The following is a 15,824-nucleotide window of genomic DNA, read 5'->3' on the forward strand; positions in this document are numbered from 1 at the left end:
ATGCGCTTTACACAATTGATGTGTGTATGGATTGGGATAACAGTTGTATGAGCCCCTAATAAAATGTTAAAAAAAAAATGTACAGTCTTGCGTGAATGCAACATACCAGCATGAAGCAGGAAACCAATGGAGAGGTCTGAGTGGCCGGCCCTAATCCCAACTATGTGCAAAACCCACTCCCCGCAGAAGAATTATTTTCAGAGGACAGCACTGAAGCTGCAGCTCAGGGAGAGGGACATGTCTGATGAGAGCACACAGGAGAAAATGAAGGCGGAGGAAGAGAGAGTGGAACATATCCTGGCCCACAAAGCCCCGAGGACGATATTCCTGCTCAGAGCAGCAAATACACAGAGAGGACCATAGGGCCGGCCCCACTATGAGACACGACATCCCTCACTGACCCATAGCCCTATGGGAGACAACACGGGAGACACAATGTGGGAATTTCGCCTACTCTAATCCCACCACACTGAGGGGAACAGAGCAACGATGTCCCCGGGGAATACCAAAAATAGACTTTGGGGCCAGGTTGTGGCACCCCATCAGACTCAACCAGAAAACACTCATAAATGTCAACAAACAGACCTTGAACTATTTATAGGCTTTTCTTTCTTTTTTTAGTTGTTGTTTTGTTGCTTTATTTTGCTCTGTCTTGTTTTTTGTGCCTATTATTATCTCTGGTAAGGGGAAGTTAGACTCTGCAAGTCTATCTAGATAAGATAGACAGGATAAACAATTTGGAGGAGAGAACAACAGGACCGATGGTTCTTGAGGGGCATGGGAGAGAGGGAGGCAGGGGAAAAGAGGTCAGTGCTAACAAACGCAGGGACAAGAGAACAACAAATTATCCAAAATTGATGGTGTAGGAGGCCTTGTAGGGCTTGATCAAGGGAAATGTAACCGAGAGGAATTACTGAAACCTAAATGAAGGCTGAACATGATTGTGGGTCAAGAGGAAAGTAAAAGGAAAAAGAAGAAAGTACTAGGAGGCAAAAGGCATTTATACAGGTCTAAATATAGGCACGTACATTTATATAGGATGGTAGGGAAATAGATCTATGTGTATACATCTATAGGTTTAGTATTAAGGTAGCAGATGGACATTGGGCCTCTACTCAAGTACCCCCTCAATGCAAGAACAGTTTGTCCTATTAAACTGGCATTCCAGGATGCTCACCTTCCCGACACAATCACTGAAGACAAAGCGATGCATAAGCAAATGTGGTGAAGAGAGCTGATGATGCCCGATTATCAAAAGATATAGTGTTTGGGGTCTTAAAGGCTTGAAAATAAACAAGCAGTCATCTAGCTGAGAAATAACAAAGCCCACATGGAAGAAGCACACCAGCCTGTGTGATCATGAGGTGTCGATAGGATCAGGTATCAGGCATCAAAGAATAAAAAATCATTTCATTGTGAATGAGGGTGAAGGCGGAGTGGACACCCAAAGCCCATCTGTAGGTGACGGGACCTCCCCTTACAGAAGGATCTCAGGGAGGAGACGAGCCAGTCAGGTGCAGTATAGCACCAATGAAACAAACAATTTTCCTCTAGTTCTTTAATGCTTCCTCCCCCCAACTATCATGATTCAATTCTACCTTACATATCTGGCAAGACCAGAGGATGTACTCTGGTACAGATAAGAACTGGAAACACAGGGAATCCAGGGCAGATAACTCCCTCAAGACCAATAATGAGAGTAGCAATACCATGAGGGTAAGGGGAAGTTAGGGTAGACAAGGGGAACCAATCACAATGATCTACATATAACCCCTTCCCTGGGGGACGGACAACAGAAAAGTTGGTGAAGGGAGACATCAGACAGTGTAAGACATGATGAAATAATAATTTGTAAATTATCAAGGGTTCGTGAGGAAGGGAGGGTGGGGAAGGCAAGGGAAAATGAGGAGCTGATACCAAGGGCTCTAGTAGAAAGAAAATGATGATGACAACAAATGTGTAAATGTGCTTAACACAATGGATGGATGTATGGATGGTGGTAAGACTTGTATGAGCCCCCAATAAAAAGATTTTTTCTAAAAAGAAAAACATGTACAGTCTTGGAAACCCCCAGGGGCAGTTCTACTCTAGTCTATTGAGTGACTGTGGGTGGGAAGTGACTGTATGGTAGTGAATTTGGTTTGGTTAGAATGAGACTAAGACAATCATACAATTGAGAGAATTTATTTACAGTCGTCCTGTAGGCATGAGACATTTTCAATGTTGGGTTTGGAATAAGTGTGTACATGTGTAAACTGGAACCCCAGTAGCAAAACTTTGTCCCTTGCCCATGTACTTCTGCAAGTGAACAGTCAAGTAAAGGTTATCGTGGGCCTCCAGAGACACAAAAGTGGGGACAGCTAGAATGGCCCATGTGATGTTGGGTAGTGTGATAAGAGACATCAGTGTAAATTTATGTTTAGCTTAACACTGAAAATATATACAAAGGTTAGTATATGCACATAGATTTCTTGCTTGGTCAGCTAACAGGGCGTAGGAACAATAATATTCCAAAATCAATGGACACTATAGCATCTAGATCTTGATTTCCAATAATATCCCCAAATCAATGAGCACACCCAGCCTTCTCCAATCAAAGGAACCTGGACTCTTTGGTGAAATGGATGATTCTGGGCCTGGGATAGGAAATATACAAGCTGGGCCTAGAACCTCCTATAGCGTCAGAAAATAAGGACATACTACAATGGTGATAATACGTCAAGGGGACCTAGAACTAATGCAAAGTGCTCCACTGACTAAAGAGGGAACAATTTGAACAATAAAATAATATAGCATTGGATCATAACCCAACTTAGAGACAAAATTATCAATGAGTCCAAGTGATACAAATATAGAATCAAATGATTTAACATGTAAATCAATGGCAAATACCCATGTGAAGGAATTCTGAATTATCTGTGTAGATATGCTGTCCTCCAGGAAGCGGAGCATAATTTCCTATAGCTTAGATGCACGGTCCGCATGATAAATTCTTTCCAGCAAATACAGCATGAATGAAGGGAAAAGTAACTATACTGTGAAGAATCTAGTAAACGTGGCCTGAGCCAGGTGATGACAGTCAGCCTCAACAATAGTAAGTCATGTTGACAATGTTGTACCTGTGGCATTATGATGTAATGAGAATGCCACTGTGTCTGTGTGGTCTTCCTCCCAAGTCGTCCCTAACTCCAGTCTAATGATGGGGGAAAATTCAGACAAATCAAAATAGACCCGAGTAACGCTCCTCATTGCGGTCAAGGAAAAGAAAAGTCTCAAACAATGAAAGCCTGAGAAACCTTCACCACCAAGAGGACTTCTCAAAGGGGGGAAGCGTGGAGGGAGGTGGAAGGTATATTGAAATTTCACTTTCTCCAAATACTCTGTAGATCAAAAATGTTTCTAAAATAAGAAAAGGGGCTATTTAAATTCCTCTTATGGATATCATCTTTTTAACAACAATAAGAAGATAAGTGGTCATTACAGCCCCAAAACACTGTAGATAGAAACTAGAGCAAGAGACGTGGAGAGACAAGACCAGCCTGGCAAAAGGAGGTGAAGGGCCCAGAGATACGAGCTGCAGGAACCAGACAGACGCAGCAGTGTGACAAAAGACCTGGGAACTTGCAGAAAGAGGCCAGACCCCTAGATGTTTCCAGTGACATGGAATGACTACAGACGTTTCAGAGCAGCATGTCTAGGGTCCAGTGGAAAGCATTGTGTAGCAGTACGATGTAAGACAACCTCCACTTTGTGCTACCTCCTTCTCTGCTACATAGCCCCTCAGAGGTCACTGTCTATTAGAAGTGATGTTTGTGAAAAACCTCCAGGAACTATTCATTTATGTGCATGAAGGGTAGAGAGAGTGTAGGGAGAGCTACAAGGGGGGAAATGCAAGTGATGGAAAGAATTCAGAGATTCAGAAAACCAGAGCAAGAGACAGAAACCCTCTGGAGACTTGCAGAGATAGGGCAAGGGATGAGCATAAAGAATATCTCCTAACTCTGAAGGGAATGAGAATTAGGTAATAGGCAGATCTGTGAGACTCTTATGTAAAGCAATGCATTGCTAGTTATGTGTAAAATGATAAGCCTATTTTAAACCAGTAATCATCAAAGTATTTGGCATGTGCAATATTAGCAGTATGAAATATTAAAATCTGGTTCACATCAACCGCTTCAAGCAAAAGGAAGTTGCAACTTGTTTGTTGCCATCGTAGAGAGAATAATAATATGCCAGCATAGAAATTTCCTTTCAATTACATGTTCCTGGCTTGCTGCCTTCGAAAAATAAATAAAGCAGTACTGTCCTACCTCCCAGAACAAAACCAACAATGACATGTAAGAGTTAAGCCAAAAAAGAAAAAGTTCCAAAGCAGATGCGATCAATCCCTGGGTCCAGCTTTTATCTGTTGATGTTCTTTTCCTTGCTTACATAAGTGGAAATGTTTTCAAGATATGGACTATTTTATTGATAATAGAACTCAGAATTGATAAGGTTCCTGGGAAGGGTACATCAGATCAAAGTATAGAAGAAACGAGGGTTAAATGAAGCTCCTGAAATGGTTCGTTGATTATACCAAGTAATTTTTCCCCGTCCCCACGAAGCTTTCCATCTAATAGACAAGATAAAACAAGGAAATAAAAGACTGCTTACGAGCCAAAGAAAAATTATTGATTGATCAGCCCCATTGAGTCCAAGCAAGATTGGATTCTGAGGAAACTAGAGCAGGAACATGATTTTATCTAAAAATATCCACTTTGGAGGAAAAAATACCAAACAACATGAAAGTACTTCAAAGTCTGCTATGGCGAGTTACCTATCAAATGCTAAAAGAATAGGCAGATATACCAAAGAAACATAACTGGTATTAAAATGGGAGGAAAAATATATAGAAATACACAGAAAATAAGCAGCCTGCAAGGAGAATTGACAGAGTACAAGAGCATGCCAGAAATAAGAGAATTGCTTACCCCGGACTGCCAGCAGAACAAGTGGATCTGTCTTAAAGAAGTCCAGCCAGAACACTCCTTAGCAGTGAGGGTGACAAGACTTCATCTCGCACACTTTGAAAAGGACTGGTAACATGGAGGGGCAGCAAGAAAGAGGGAGACTGTCAAGGGGATAGATTGGCACAGTGGTTACAACAATGAGTGAAACATGAATGTGAAGGTGCTTCGGGATAGGGCGGGCAGTGCTTCATTCTGCTCTGGACAGACAGTGTCGCCGGTTCCACAGCACCTAACAACAAAACACTGGGCATCTCTAGCTTCCTTTCTAGTTTGCTCATAAGTAATCCAGACTAGGTTGAGGCAAAGTCAGGATCGTTAGATAGTAAGGGCTAATGCCGGAAAATAAATTCTAAAAAGATGCCGAAGAGGAAAGAAAAGAGAAATCAGGAAAAGTCTCTTGTAGAAAATGGCAATGCTAACTCTAAATAAAGAATGGATTTCAGTACATAGGTAGAGAAAAATGTATTTACATATAATCAGAGTATAAATGAGATACAAATTCTGATGCTTGGAAAGGCTGGAGATCATGAGAAAACTTCTAGCAAATGCATTTATCTAAAATGCAGAAACATTAAGAAGATAATTTTTAAGACAACCATAGGGGGGAAACATGATCGTGTTATTGACTCATTGGCAGTGCACATAGTTACCACACTCAGCTGCTAACTTGAAGGCGGGAGGGCAGGTCTACCCAGAGATGCTTTGCAAGAAAGGCCTACCAATCTACTTCTCAAAAATAAGCCATTGAAAATTCTTCAAAGTCCATCTCTACTCTGAGACACATGAGGTGGCCTTCCGTAAGTAAGAATTGACTGCAGGGAAACTGGACTTTAATTTGAGTTTTGCAAGCGAATGAGAAAATTAAAGAAACTGAATATGACAACGGGGTTCATAATGTACTAGGGTCAGGAAAGAGAATACATAAAAATGTCAACTTAAAGATGATGGTGGCTCTAAGGAGATGACGCCCAGCTTTACCTTAGCTACTGGCACTCCCAGCTGCTGGTGTCTGGTACGTAATGGGTGAACCATAAGCTTGCTGGGTTAATAAAATGATGCTTACATAATAAAGAATTTAAAAGAGTGGATAAAACGAAGGAGCTCGAACTATAATAGTAACAATAGAGACGGAAAATGGCGGTGGGGGGAACGTTGTTGAGACAAAATCAACGCAATCGAGTATTGATTTGGCAATAGGTAAGGAATATATCATTTTGAATTTCAGAGCCTGGGTGCTTTGGTAGTAGGATAAGAAAAGATACTGAATTTTCCATCCACACCTGTGCTTACACATGCTTTTCCATGTAATCTATCTCATTGGAGATATGAACTGTAGTAGAGCCCGGTATATATTCAGAGTATAGAAATATCATCGTGTATTATAATTGACGTGAGACTGAATTTACCAAATAGTCAGCTATACTTTTTGGAAATGGATGGAACCCATTTTCTTCATTACAGTAAAAGCACCATGGATGCATCAATAAATGGAAGGTACTCAGTTTTCCTCAGCAGAAAATACAAAAAGAAAGAAAAGTAATTAAATAGAAATGCTGCCCTATAGTTCCTCTCACAATTCCAAAAGCAATCCTTTTACTTTAAGTACTCCTAACAGATACCTTCTAAAAGGCCAGGGCACTGGTAAAAACGAAACTCCATGTTCCCTGCTCACAGCGGCACAATAATCAAGATGATGTTTTTCCTTATTAAAATATCTAGCTAGAGAGAATGTTTACTTCTTACACCAGAAACATTCTGAGGTTCCCCTAGACAGCCAATTATAAAATGAAGTCATTCTCTCCCAACAGAAAAAAATGCTGTAGAGTGACAGAGACTGACAAGTCTGATCACATTATATTCTTAAAAATGACTTGATTGTGGTGAAATAGGTACCACAAACAGTTCAGTCATATTTCTGTGTGCAATTCAGTAACACTGCAACTCACCACACTGTGCAAACATTGCCACTGTCTCGTTCTAAAGTGTATCCATCACATTTAACAGCATCGCTGTACCCTTTAGGCAGTAACTTCCCACCCTCCTCCTGCCCATTCCTGGTAGCCACTAATAAACTGTAGTCCCTACACGCTGGCCTGTGCAGGATGTTTCCTCTAAAGCGAGGCGTGCATTATTTTTCCTTTTGTTTCTGACTTATTTCACTCAGCACAATGTTCATTGCACTGTATTTTGTAATAGTCAAAAGGTAAAAACAGCCCAAGTGTGCATCAACAGAGGAAGGAATACGGAAAACGTGGTGCAGACACACAATGGAATACTCCGCAATAAAGAGAAATGTGTTGATACATGCTACAACATGGACGAAAACATAGGGAGCGAAATAGGCCATGCTTCTTTTCAAAATCTTAAACAAAAACTCAAGTAAAAGTTGGTATTTGATGATCAGAATTGTTGCTTACCAGGAGTTAGTGATTCATTGAGATATGCATTAACTAATCTCATATTTGGCATCAGAGTAACATGAGTTGCCTGAAGTTTTATGAACTAAACATAATGGGCCCAAAACTGTTAGCTGGAAATGGATACCTTTCTTAGAGATCTTTGATTCCCTTGATGTGTGCCAGGTATTTAGGGAAATGGTTACTACAGAGATTTGATGTATATAACAAATATTAACCTCTTCACATCAAAATTAACAGCAGCAAATTATTAAGGACAGGCTAGTCTCTTTGCCAGCTAACAAGAACTTAGAATGAAAGTGATTTTCACAGTCACATGTAAAACTATGTCTTGCTCAACCAACATTTTTTCTCCCGGTAATTCTTGTAATTCAGATGGTCATTTGGTCCATGTAATGCCCTCTTTTCCAAACAGTCCCTTGTCCTACTATTAAAAACCCACAGGCATCCAGATTCCTCTGCCCATTTGTGATTTTGTTCTAGTGTTCCACCAACATGATAAATTATTGACACTTTTACAATCTTCTATATAATCATAGTTGTTTTAGTTTCCTAATTCTTAGTTAAAATCTGAGGAAACTCGGGACGGATGCTGAAAGATCCTTCCACAAATCAGCCAAGAGGGTGGAGACCAACATAATAAGCACATCAACTTTCAAAGACCTAGCAACTGGTTGGCAGGAACCATATTGTAGATGCAAAAACATTCCCAGCAGGACATTTCCACAAAACATCTTGGAAGAGATGAAAAGACATCGTGGAATTTTCTGTAGTCTTAAAACACAATATTTGTCTTGAAGAGCTGCCGTTTCTCATGTATTTCCTTTAAATGCCATTTTCTTCACAATCTGGTTGAAACTACTAGGACTGAAAGAAGAAGAGTTCAGAAAACTCAAAGTGCATTAAGGAAAATAGACTCTCTACTGAGAAAACAGACATTAAAGAAGTATAAGGGAATTTGTCCTCACTGAAAAAAATGGAAACCTGGGTTTGTTCCCACAGAAAAAAATCATATTGTCCCTGAGGCAGACATCTATATAACATGCACTCCCACTGATTTTAGGATTTTTTTCCCCAAACCATTCTATTAGGAGTTAATCCAGACATCATTCTATTCTACAGTTCAGTCACCTCAAGCAGCCTTGTACAATTGCTGCCACAATGAATTGCGAACCGTTTTTTTCTTTTTTGAACTCGATACCAGCTCCCTTTTACCCACCCCCTATCTCCCCCACTGTACCCCTCAGGAACCCTTATTCTAATTGTTGTCTCTGTAGGTTCATCAATCCTGGGTTTCATAGGCCAAAAAACTGAGAATCACATAACAGAGATTCAAGAAAGCTACTCACAATGACAAACTACATCAAAGATAGCCCCCAATATGAAGGGGGGAAACCCCAGAAAATATTGAAAACCAGATCAAGCCCAAAGTGTCTAAGTGGGGAGCTCAAGTGACAACTGGTTTTAACTGTTCAAGTCAGGTTTATCTTTTTTTTAAAACAGTTTTATTGGCACTTCATCCACATATTATACAACTCAATAGTTCAATCATATCAAAAAGAGATGTACAGTGCTCGCTTCGGCAGCACATATACTAAAAAAAAATTGGAACGATACAGAGAAGATTAGCATGGCCCCTGCGTAAGGATGACACGCAAATTCATGAAGCGTTCCATATAAAAAAAAACAAAAAACAAAAAGAGATGTACAATCTTTACTACAATTTTGGAACATTTTCTTTTCCTTGTAAGTTTATCATTTTAATCTACTATAGTCATCTCTCCAATACTTTCTGTTTGGTGATCAGTTTATGTCCATCCCTCAATTATGGTTATACGGAAATCACCAGACACCTATTTCCTATGTAGATCTCGCAAATGTAGTTTGGATGTCCACTGTCATCCATAACCTTCTGCAAACCAGAATCTCACAATTTAATCTCTAATGCTATATTCCCTCCTTCAAATTTCAGATTATATAATTTATATAATTATGGATATATATTATGGAAAGGCTTCTTCCATGTGGACTTAGTTGACATCTCATTTAGATGGCTGCTTGTTTGGAAACAAGCCTTTAAGACCCCAGAGGCTATTCTCACTGATAGCCAGGAACCACCTAATTTCTTCACTACACTCTGCTGTGGCACTTACATCTTCTGTGTGTCCTTCATGAGGGCGAGTATCAAGCAGGGCCATGTCATAAGACCTCATTGTTCTTCTATTGGAGCTAGGATTAAGTGCAAGCCCAAAATCCATTCCTGGATCTATGATATTTATCTGCCTCTGGCCTTAAAAACCTCCTGGTTAATTTATGATAGCTATTCTATTCAATCATCTTGCTGGTGCATAAGGATCTGTGGTTAATAGTGTCATTGATTAGCCCGTGGTACTAATTTTTAAGGCACTGTTGAGAGAGACTGAACCAGTGTAGGTTAACTACTTATTGCAATACCTGAATTATTCACTTGTGTAGAATCAATCCTTATGTGACTGAACGCTATTTACACAAACAATGGGAGTTGGTTGTCAGGCAAAATTTATTGTTGTTGTCAGGCAAAATAACATTCACTTACAATATCAATCACAGGTCTACCAGAACAATAAATTTCGTAATACAGCAAGCAGGGCATTGATGTACTAAGTCAATATTGGTCCACCTACTGAAAGTTCAATATTCTTGGTACAGCTGTCTTCTGTTTCTTCACACACCATATCATTTCAGTCTTAAACATTCCTGTTACAGGTGTGTCTGAGGTAAAGTTTAATTCACCTACTGAAGTTTCCACCTCTGGTATGGTCATTGGAATGTGTTGTGTGACTTGAAGATATTGGATTCAATGCCCTAGTGTTCTATGGCATTTGACCTGGATCCCCAGGGTAATTTTATGATTTTTAAACTAACATCAGCATTACCAGAAAATGTACTAGGCTCTTATGAAAATTTCCCTCAATCCTCTATTTTGCAAATTGTTTTCTACCATTCTTTTTATGATGATGATGATGATGATTTTGCAGTCACCAACAGTAGGACTTCCCATCAGTTAAAAAAAATAGCCATCATCTATTGAACACTTTCTAAGTGCCAGGCACTATTAAGTCTTTTATCTCTCACTGCAACCTCTATATGTAAGTAGCATTATTTCCATTTCAGAGATAGAGAAACTGAGGCTTAAAGAAAATAAAGAGAGTTGTACAAGGTTGTAGATCTGGAAAAATAGCAGAGATAGTATCCAAATACCTGAGTCTAAAGGAGATGCTGAAATGTTTCTACTACTAAAGGGGATGGAGAGTGGGTTTGTTGTTTATGCACTTGATTTATTGCTGTAGCAATTGGGTTACTTAAAAAATTACCTTCTTTGTCATGTTCTCTCTCAGTCCTACAACTAGGCACTCAAGTAATGAAGGACATGAAGAGCTAGAAAAATTATAATTATAAAAGATTCAACTAGGAAATTAGTGTTTCAATTTTACTAATTTGACTGAAATATGCCTAGGACAGAAGAAATTAGTTTAAAGCCAATAAGTAGAACATTTAACAATAAGCTTTATTCAAAATGTGTGACATCAACTCAATGACAGTAGTTTGTGTTTTTTTTATTTTGTTTTGGAATCAAAGAGAAAATGTCTAGGGTGCATCTGTTAGTCTGTAAATGTGATCTAATTTATTTATTTAAATGTGCTAAATTCTTCCTCATTGCTGTATTATGGTCAAAATAATTTTTTTTCATTTTTCCTCTAGCTATGCACATATATTTATATACAAATGTATATTTTGATTTGGACAGTCACTATACTTGGTCTGCTGTACTTGGAAGGGTGAATTCAACATCTTGAGGCCTCTCCTGAAGGCCAGTGCTCTATGTGATAGGATAATATCCATGGACACCTACAAAGTCTAGCTAATATAACTATTATTGGATTTACTACCATCTAATAAGGACAAAAGATCTCTTTCAATGTTGAAACTGATAAAACATGAACTCAAGATATATTAATAATTGCTAGTAATTGGAATGAGTAACTTAGATTCAAAGAAGAATTGGGAGTTGGAAAATATGGCCTCAGAAATAGTAATAATGGCAGATATTGCATGACAGAATTTTGAAAGACCAAATTTTTCAATGCAAAAGACTGCAGAAGAATCAATGCATTTGGATTATAGTGATTGTGAAGAATATAGAAAGTGCTATGGACTTCCAAAAGAGCAAACAACTCTGTCTTGGAGGAAATACAGCCAGAATGCTACTTAGATGCAAGGGTTGCTCGACTTCATCTCATACTTTGGACATGTTGTCAGAAAAGACCAATCTCTGGAGAAGGACATGATACTTGGTAAAGTAAAAGGGCAGCAAAAAAGTGGAAGGTTCTTGACAAGATGAATGGACACAGTGACTGCAACAATGTACTCAAATATAAAAACAATGGTGAGGATGGTGCAGGGTCAAGCAGTGTTTCATTCTGTTGTACATAAGATCAAAACTGACTCTACAGCATCTAACAACATCAACAACAACTTCTTCCCTCCAAATACCCTTTCAACAATATAAACAGTCACTGTACACATTGACCTCACTGGATGAAATAGACTTAAATCAAATAAATTAGATCTGTGGAAAGAAGCAGTGGAGAATCTTAATATCATCCATCAGAACAAGCCAAGGGGCCACCTGTGAAACAGACCATCAATTGCTCCAATGTAAATTCAAAATAAATGTGAAGATAATAAAAACATATCCAAAGTACAAGCTTGGATATATCCCTCTGGATTTTAGAAAGGGGTTCAAGGTTATATTTAATGAATTGAAAAGTAATGACCAATGACCAGATGAGTTTTAGAAGGACATCATACACGAAGCAAGCAGATCATTCAAAACACAAGAAAAAAGGAAAGACCAAAATCAGAGCAAATTCTGCAACTAGTTCTTGAACATGGGAAAATAAAGCTAATGAAAGAAATGATGAACTAAAACACTTTAACAGAATATATAAAAGGATAAATCTTGAAAACAAAATAAAACAATAATGTATTAAAATGAAGTGCAAAACCTGGAATTAGAAAATCAAAAGGAGGATATTCCATAAAGGTAGTGACTGAGTAACACATACAAGAGGGACTCCACAGAAATCAGTCCAGGAAAGTTACTCAGAGGGAAATTCCACACTGCCAGGTCGCAGGAGGAGCACCATAAAGATAAGTAGGCACAGATCCACTAGGTTTTGAGGAGCTGGGGGCTTTTGGCTTACCACTGTGGAGGCCGGCTATGGTTTAAACTTAGCCCCGGTACTGTTTCAATCAAAGTCGGGATCATTTGGAGCCGAGAACAAGGGCTTTATCTCAATACAGCCACAGTTTACCATCGCCTTGGGGCAGGGTTCAATCCCTCCAGATCCACAATGAGGGATCAGGGCTCAGCCATATTGTTACATTTGTTACCCTCTCTTCTCTCTTTCCCACCACAGTCTCAGCAGGATCGGGTTTTTTTCTTTTTTTTAAACTTTTTCTCTTCCCTTTTCTCTCACACACCACTGCCGGAGTCCAGGCCACTCCACTTAGGCTAGGGCATTTACACCTGCCATCTACCCATCTGGGGGGGCTCCACCCTCTTCAGCATAACCCAAAACTGGGGAAAGCCTATCCACCTTCCTCCAGGGCATATCCCACACACCTTCCTCCAGGGGAGATACTGCCTACCATCCTCCCTGGGGGAAATTCTACCTGCCTGCTCTCTGGAGGCATAACACACAACTGAGGAGATCCTACCCACCGTCTTCCAGAGGAAATTCTGCCTGCGTGGCTAGGGTAGCTCCTACCCATCTTCTGTGGTCCCACATGACAGAGAGAATTTCCTCCCATTTGCTGAAGTGCCTCACATAGCCTAAGGAAGCTTAGCCAACACTCCCAAACATTCTACTCTGCTGCGGGAACCTCTGGACAACCTCGGCAGCAATCTAGCTGACCAGGGCAATTCCACCCACCATTCCTAGTGCTCTACACCAAAGCAGGCACACAGACCTCCCTTCCATGGCTCTCTGGTTGCAGCAGGGAGCCCCACATGCTCTCTGCAGCACCCCAAGCTGCCGTGGGCCACATCACCACGACATCTTTTGTGAGATCACCCAGTGCATCACCATCTTTGCGGTTCCATAACCACTCAACCAGCGTCCCCTGAGAGAATCATCCAACTTGCCCTCCAAATAAGAGAATACTGGTTGACTTGGAAAAGAGTAAAGTCACAGGAAGAAAAAGCGGTAGACCAATTCCATAGTGCAATTAGCTGCACGCAGTTCAAAGAAGCATTCCTACGAGTCTCCCAGAGAGAGCCCAATGCTCTTGAGCTCTCTGGAAAATGGTACTTGGCTCTTCTAACACAACGCAACGCAAACAGCAATGAGCCCCAATGACCTCAATGAAAAAACAGGAGAAACAAAAGGCAATGACAAAAGATGTCCTGATCCTAATGACGTGCATAGAAGAAGTAGACATTAATCTGCCACAGAAAGAAATGTTCAGAATGCTGCTTGAGAGAAACAATACAGAAAAAGGGTGAAATGATAGAGACGATAAGGAACTTACACCAATGGGAAATGCAAGAGCTTCGGAACGAGATAACAAAAACTAGTAGCAGACTCACAGATATTGCCAACCGACAGGAAGAGGCAGAGAACCCCACCAGTGACCTAGAGGACAGACAAGCAGACTTTAACAAATGTGAACAAAAGTATAATAAGATCATCAGATAAGCTGAAGAAAACCTAAGAGCTATGTCTGATACTATGAAGAGCAACATCAGAATAGTAGGATTACTAGAGGAAGACACAACAAAAAGTCAACTGCAAAAACAGTGAGAGAATTCTTGGAGTAAAACTTCCCCAGCTTAATGAATGAAATCCAGCCAACCATTCAGAAGGCTGAAAGAACACCAACTCGACTGAAGCCCAAGAAGAAGCCACCAAGGCACATAATAGTTAAACTATTCAACTTGGGGGGAAAGGAGAAAATCATGAGAGCAGATAGGGAAAAACAAGCAATCACATATAAAGGTTCCCAAATAAGAATATACTCAGACCTATCAACGGACACTATGAAGAAGAGGAGAGAGTAGGGTAACATGTTCCAAAAATTGAAGGAAAATAACACAAAACCAAGAAGATTCTATCCAACCAAATTATCTTTCAAGATAGATGTAGAAGTAAGTCTTCCCAGACAAGGAAAAACTCAAATAATACATTAAAAGAAACCCAGCCCTTCAAAAGATCCTTGCCTACCTAGTATGGGCAGAAGAACAGCACTCACCAAGCATAAATAAGAGACGGCCACATAGAACGGCGCAAGGGTAACAAAGAGAAAAGAGCCCCCAAGATAGCATTGGCTTAAGGGTGGAAAAAAGTCAAGAATGAAATACACACGCACAAACACACACATATGTGCAACACACTGATAAGAAAGGGAGGTAGTAAAACACTCAAAACAGAAGGTATAAGATGACATCACATATCGATGGATGAACTAAGGCATTAAAAGACTGAGGCTAGCAGACTGGTTTAGAAAACAACCCATCGCTCTGCTGCCTACAGGAGACACATCTCAAGATTATGGACAAAAATAGGCTGAGAATCAAAGGCTGGGGAAAACATAACAAGCAAAAAGCAATTTTTAAAAAAGCAGGAGTTGCAATCCTAATCTCGGATAAAATTGACCTCAGAGTGCAAACCATGGAGGGACACCATATAATGCTCAAGGGAACAACAGTAGACAGAGAACCATTAAGCATTTAAACATATATTTCCCAAAAGAGAGACCACTGAATATGTCAATCAAAGGCTCCAAAGATGAAAAAAGAAATCAAAGGCTCAACAATTATAGTAGGTGACTATTTCAATTCACTGCTGTCTGAGAAAGATAGATCACAGGGAAGGAAACTCAACCAGGAGGCTAGAGATCTAACAGTGGAATTAGATTATTTGACCTGATAGATATTTACAGAGCTCTTCACACAAATACAAAAAAAAATCACATTCTTTTTAGGCTCGTATGGAACATATTCAAAGATAGACCACATGCTGGGGCATAAGGCAAATTTGCATAAATTTAAGTACATTGATATCATACAGATCTCTATCTCTGACCACTGTACCATAAGGCTGTAAATCAACATTAGGAAAATGAAGAAATAAAGGGTAAACAATTGGAGGATGAATAACTATTGCAAAATGAGTGTGTCCTGGCACAGATCAGAGATGAAATTAGGAAATTTCTACAAACCAACGAGAATAAGAACACTACATACCAAAACTTATGGGACAAAGCAAAGGCAGTTATCAGAGGAAGTTTCATAGCAATACATGCACACACACATGAAAAAGGAAGAGAGACTTATGATTGATATTCTGGCACA

At 39.7% G+C, this 15,824-nt stretch overlaps 1 non-coding gene across 1 annotated transcript; it reads left to right on the forward strand.

Moving 5' to 3' along the window:
* The first annotated feature begins 8,996 nt into the window (after positions 1–8,996).
* On the forward strand, positions 8,997–9,108 carry LOC115870193. The gene has a single exon (XR_004046566.1). It is a non-coding gene; the product is annotated as a U6 spliceosomal RNA (small nuclear RNA).
* The last annotated feature ends 6,716 nt before the right edge of the window (positions 9,109–15,824 follow it).

The sequence above is a fragment of the Echinops telfairi genome, unplaced genomic scaffold, assembly GCF_000313985.2.
Source record: "Echinops telfairi isolate 266 unplaced genomic scaffold, ASM31398v2 ScPeMD7_443;HRSCAF=831, whole genome shotgun sequence".
In the NCBI taxonomy this organism is placed as follows: domain Eukaryota; kingdom Metazoa; phylum Chordata; class Mammalia; order Afrosoricida; family Tenrecidae; genus Echinops; species Echinops telfairi.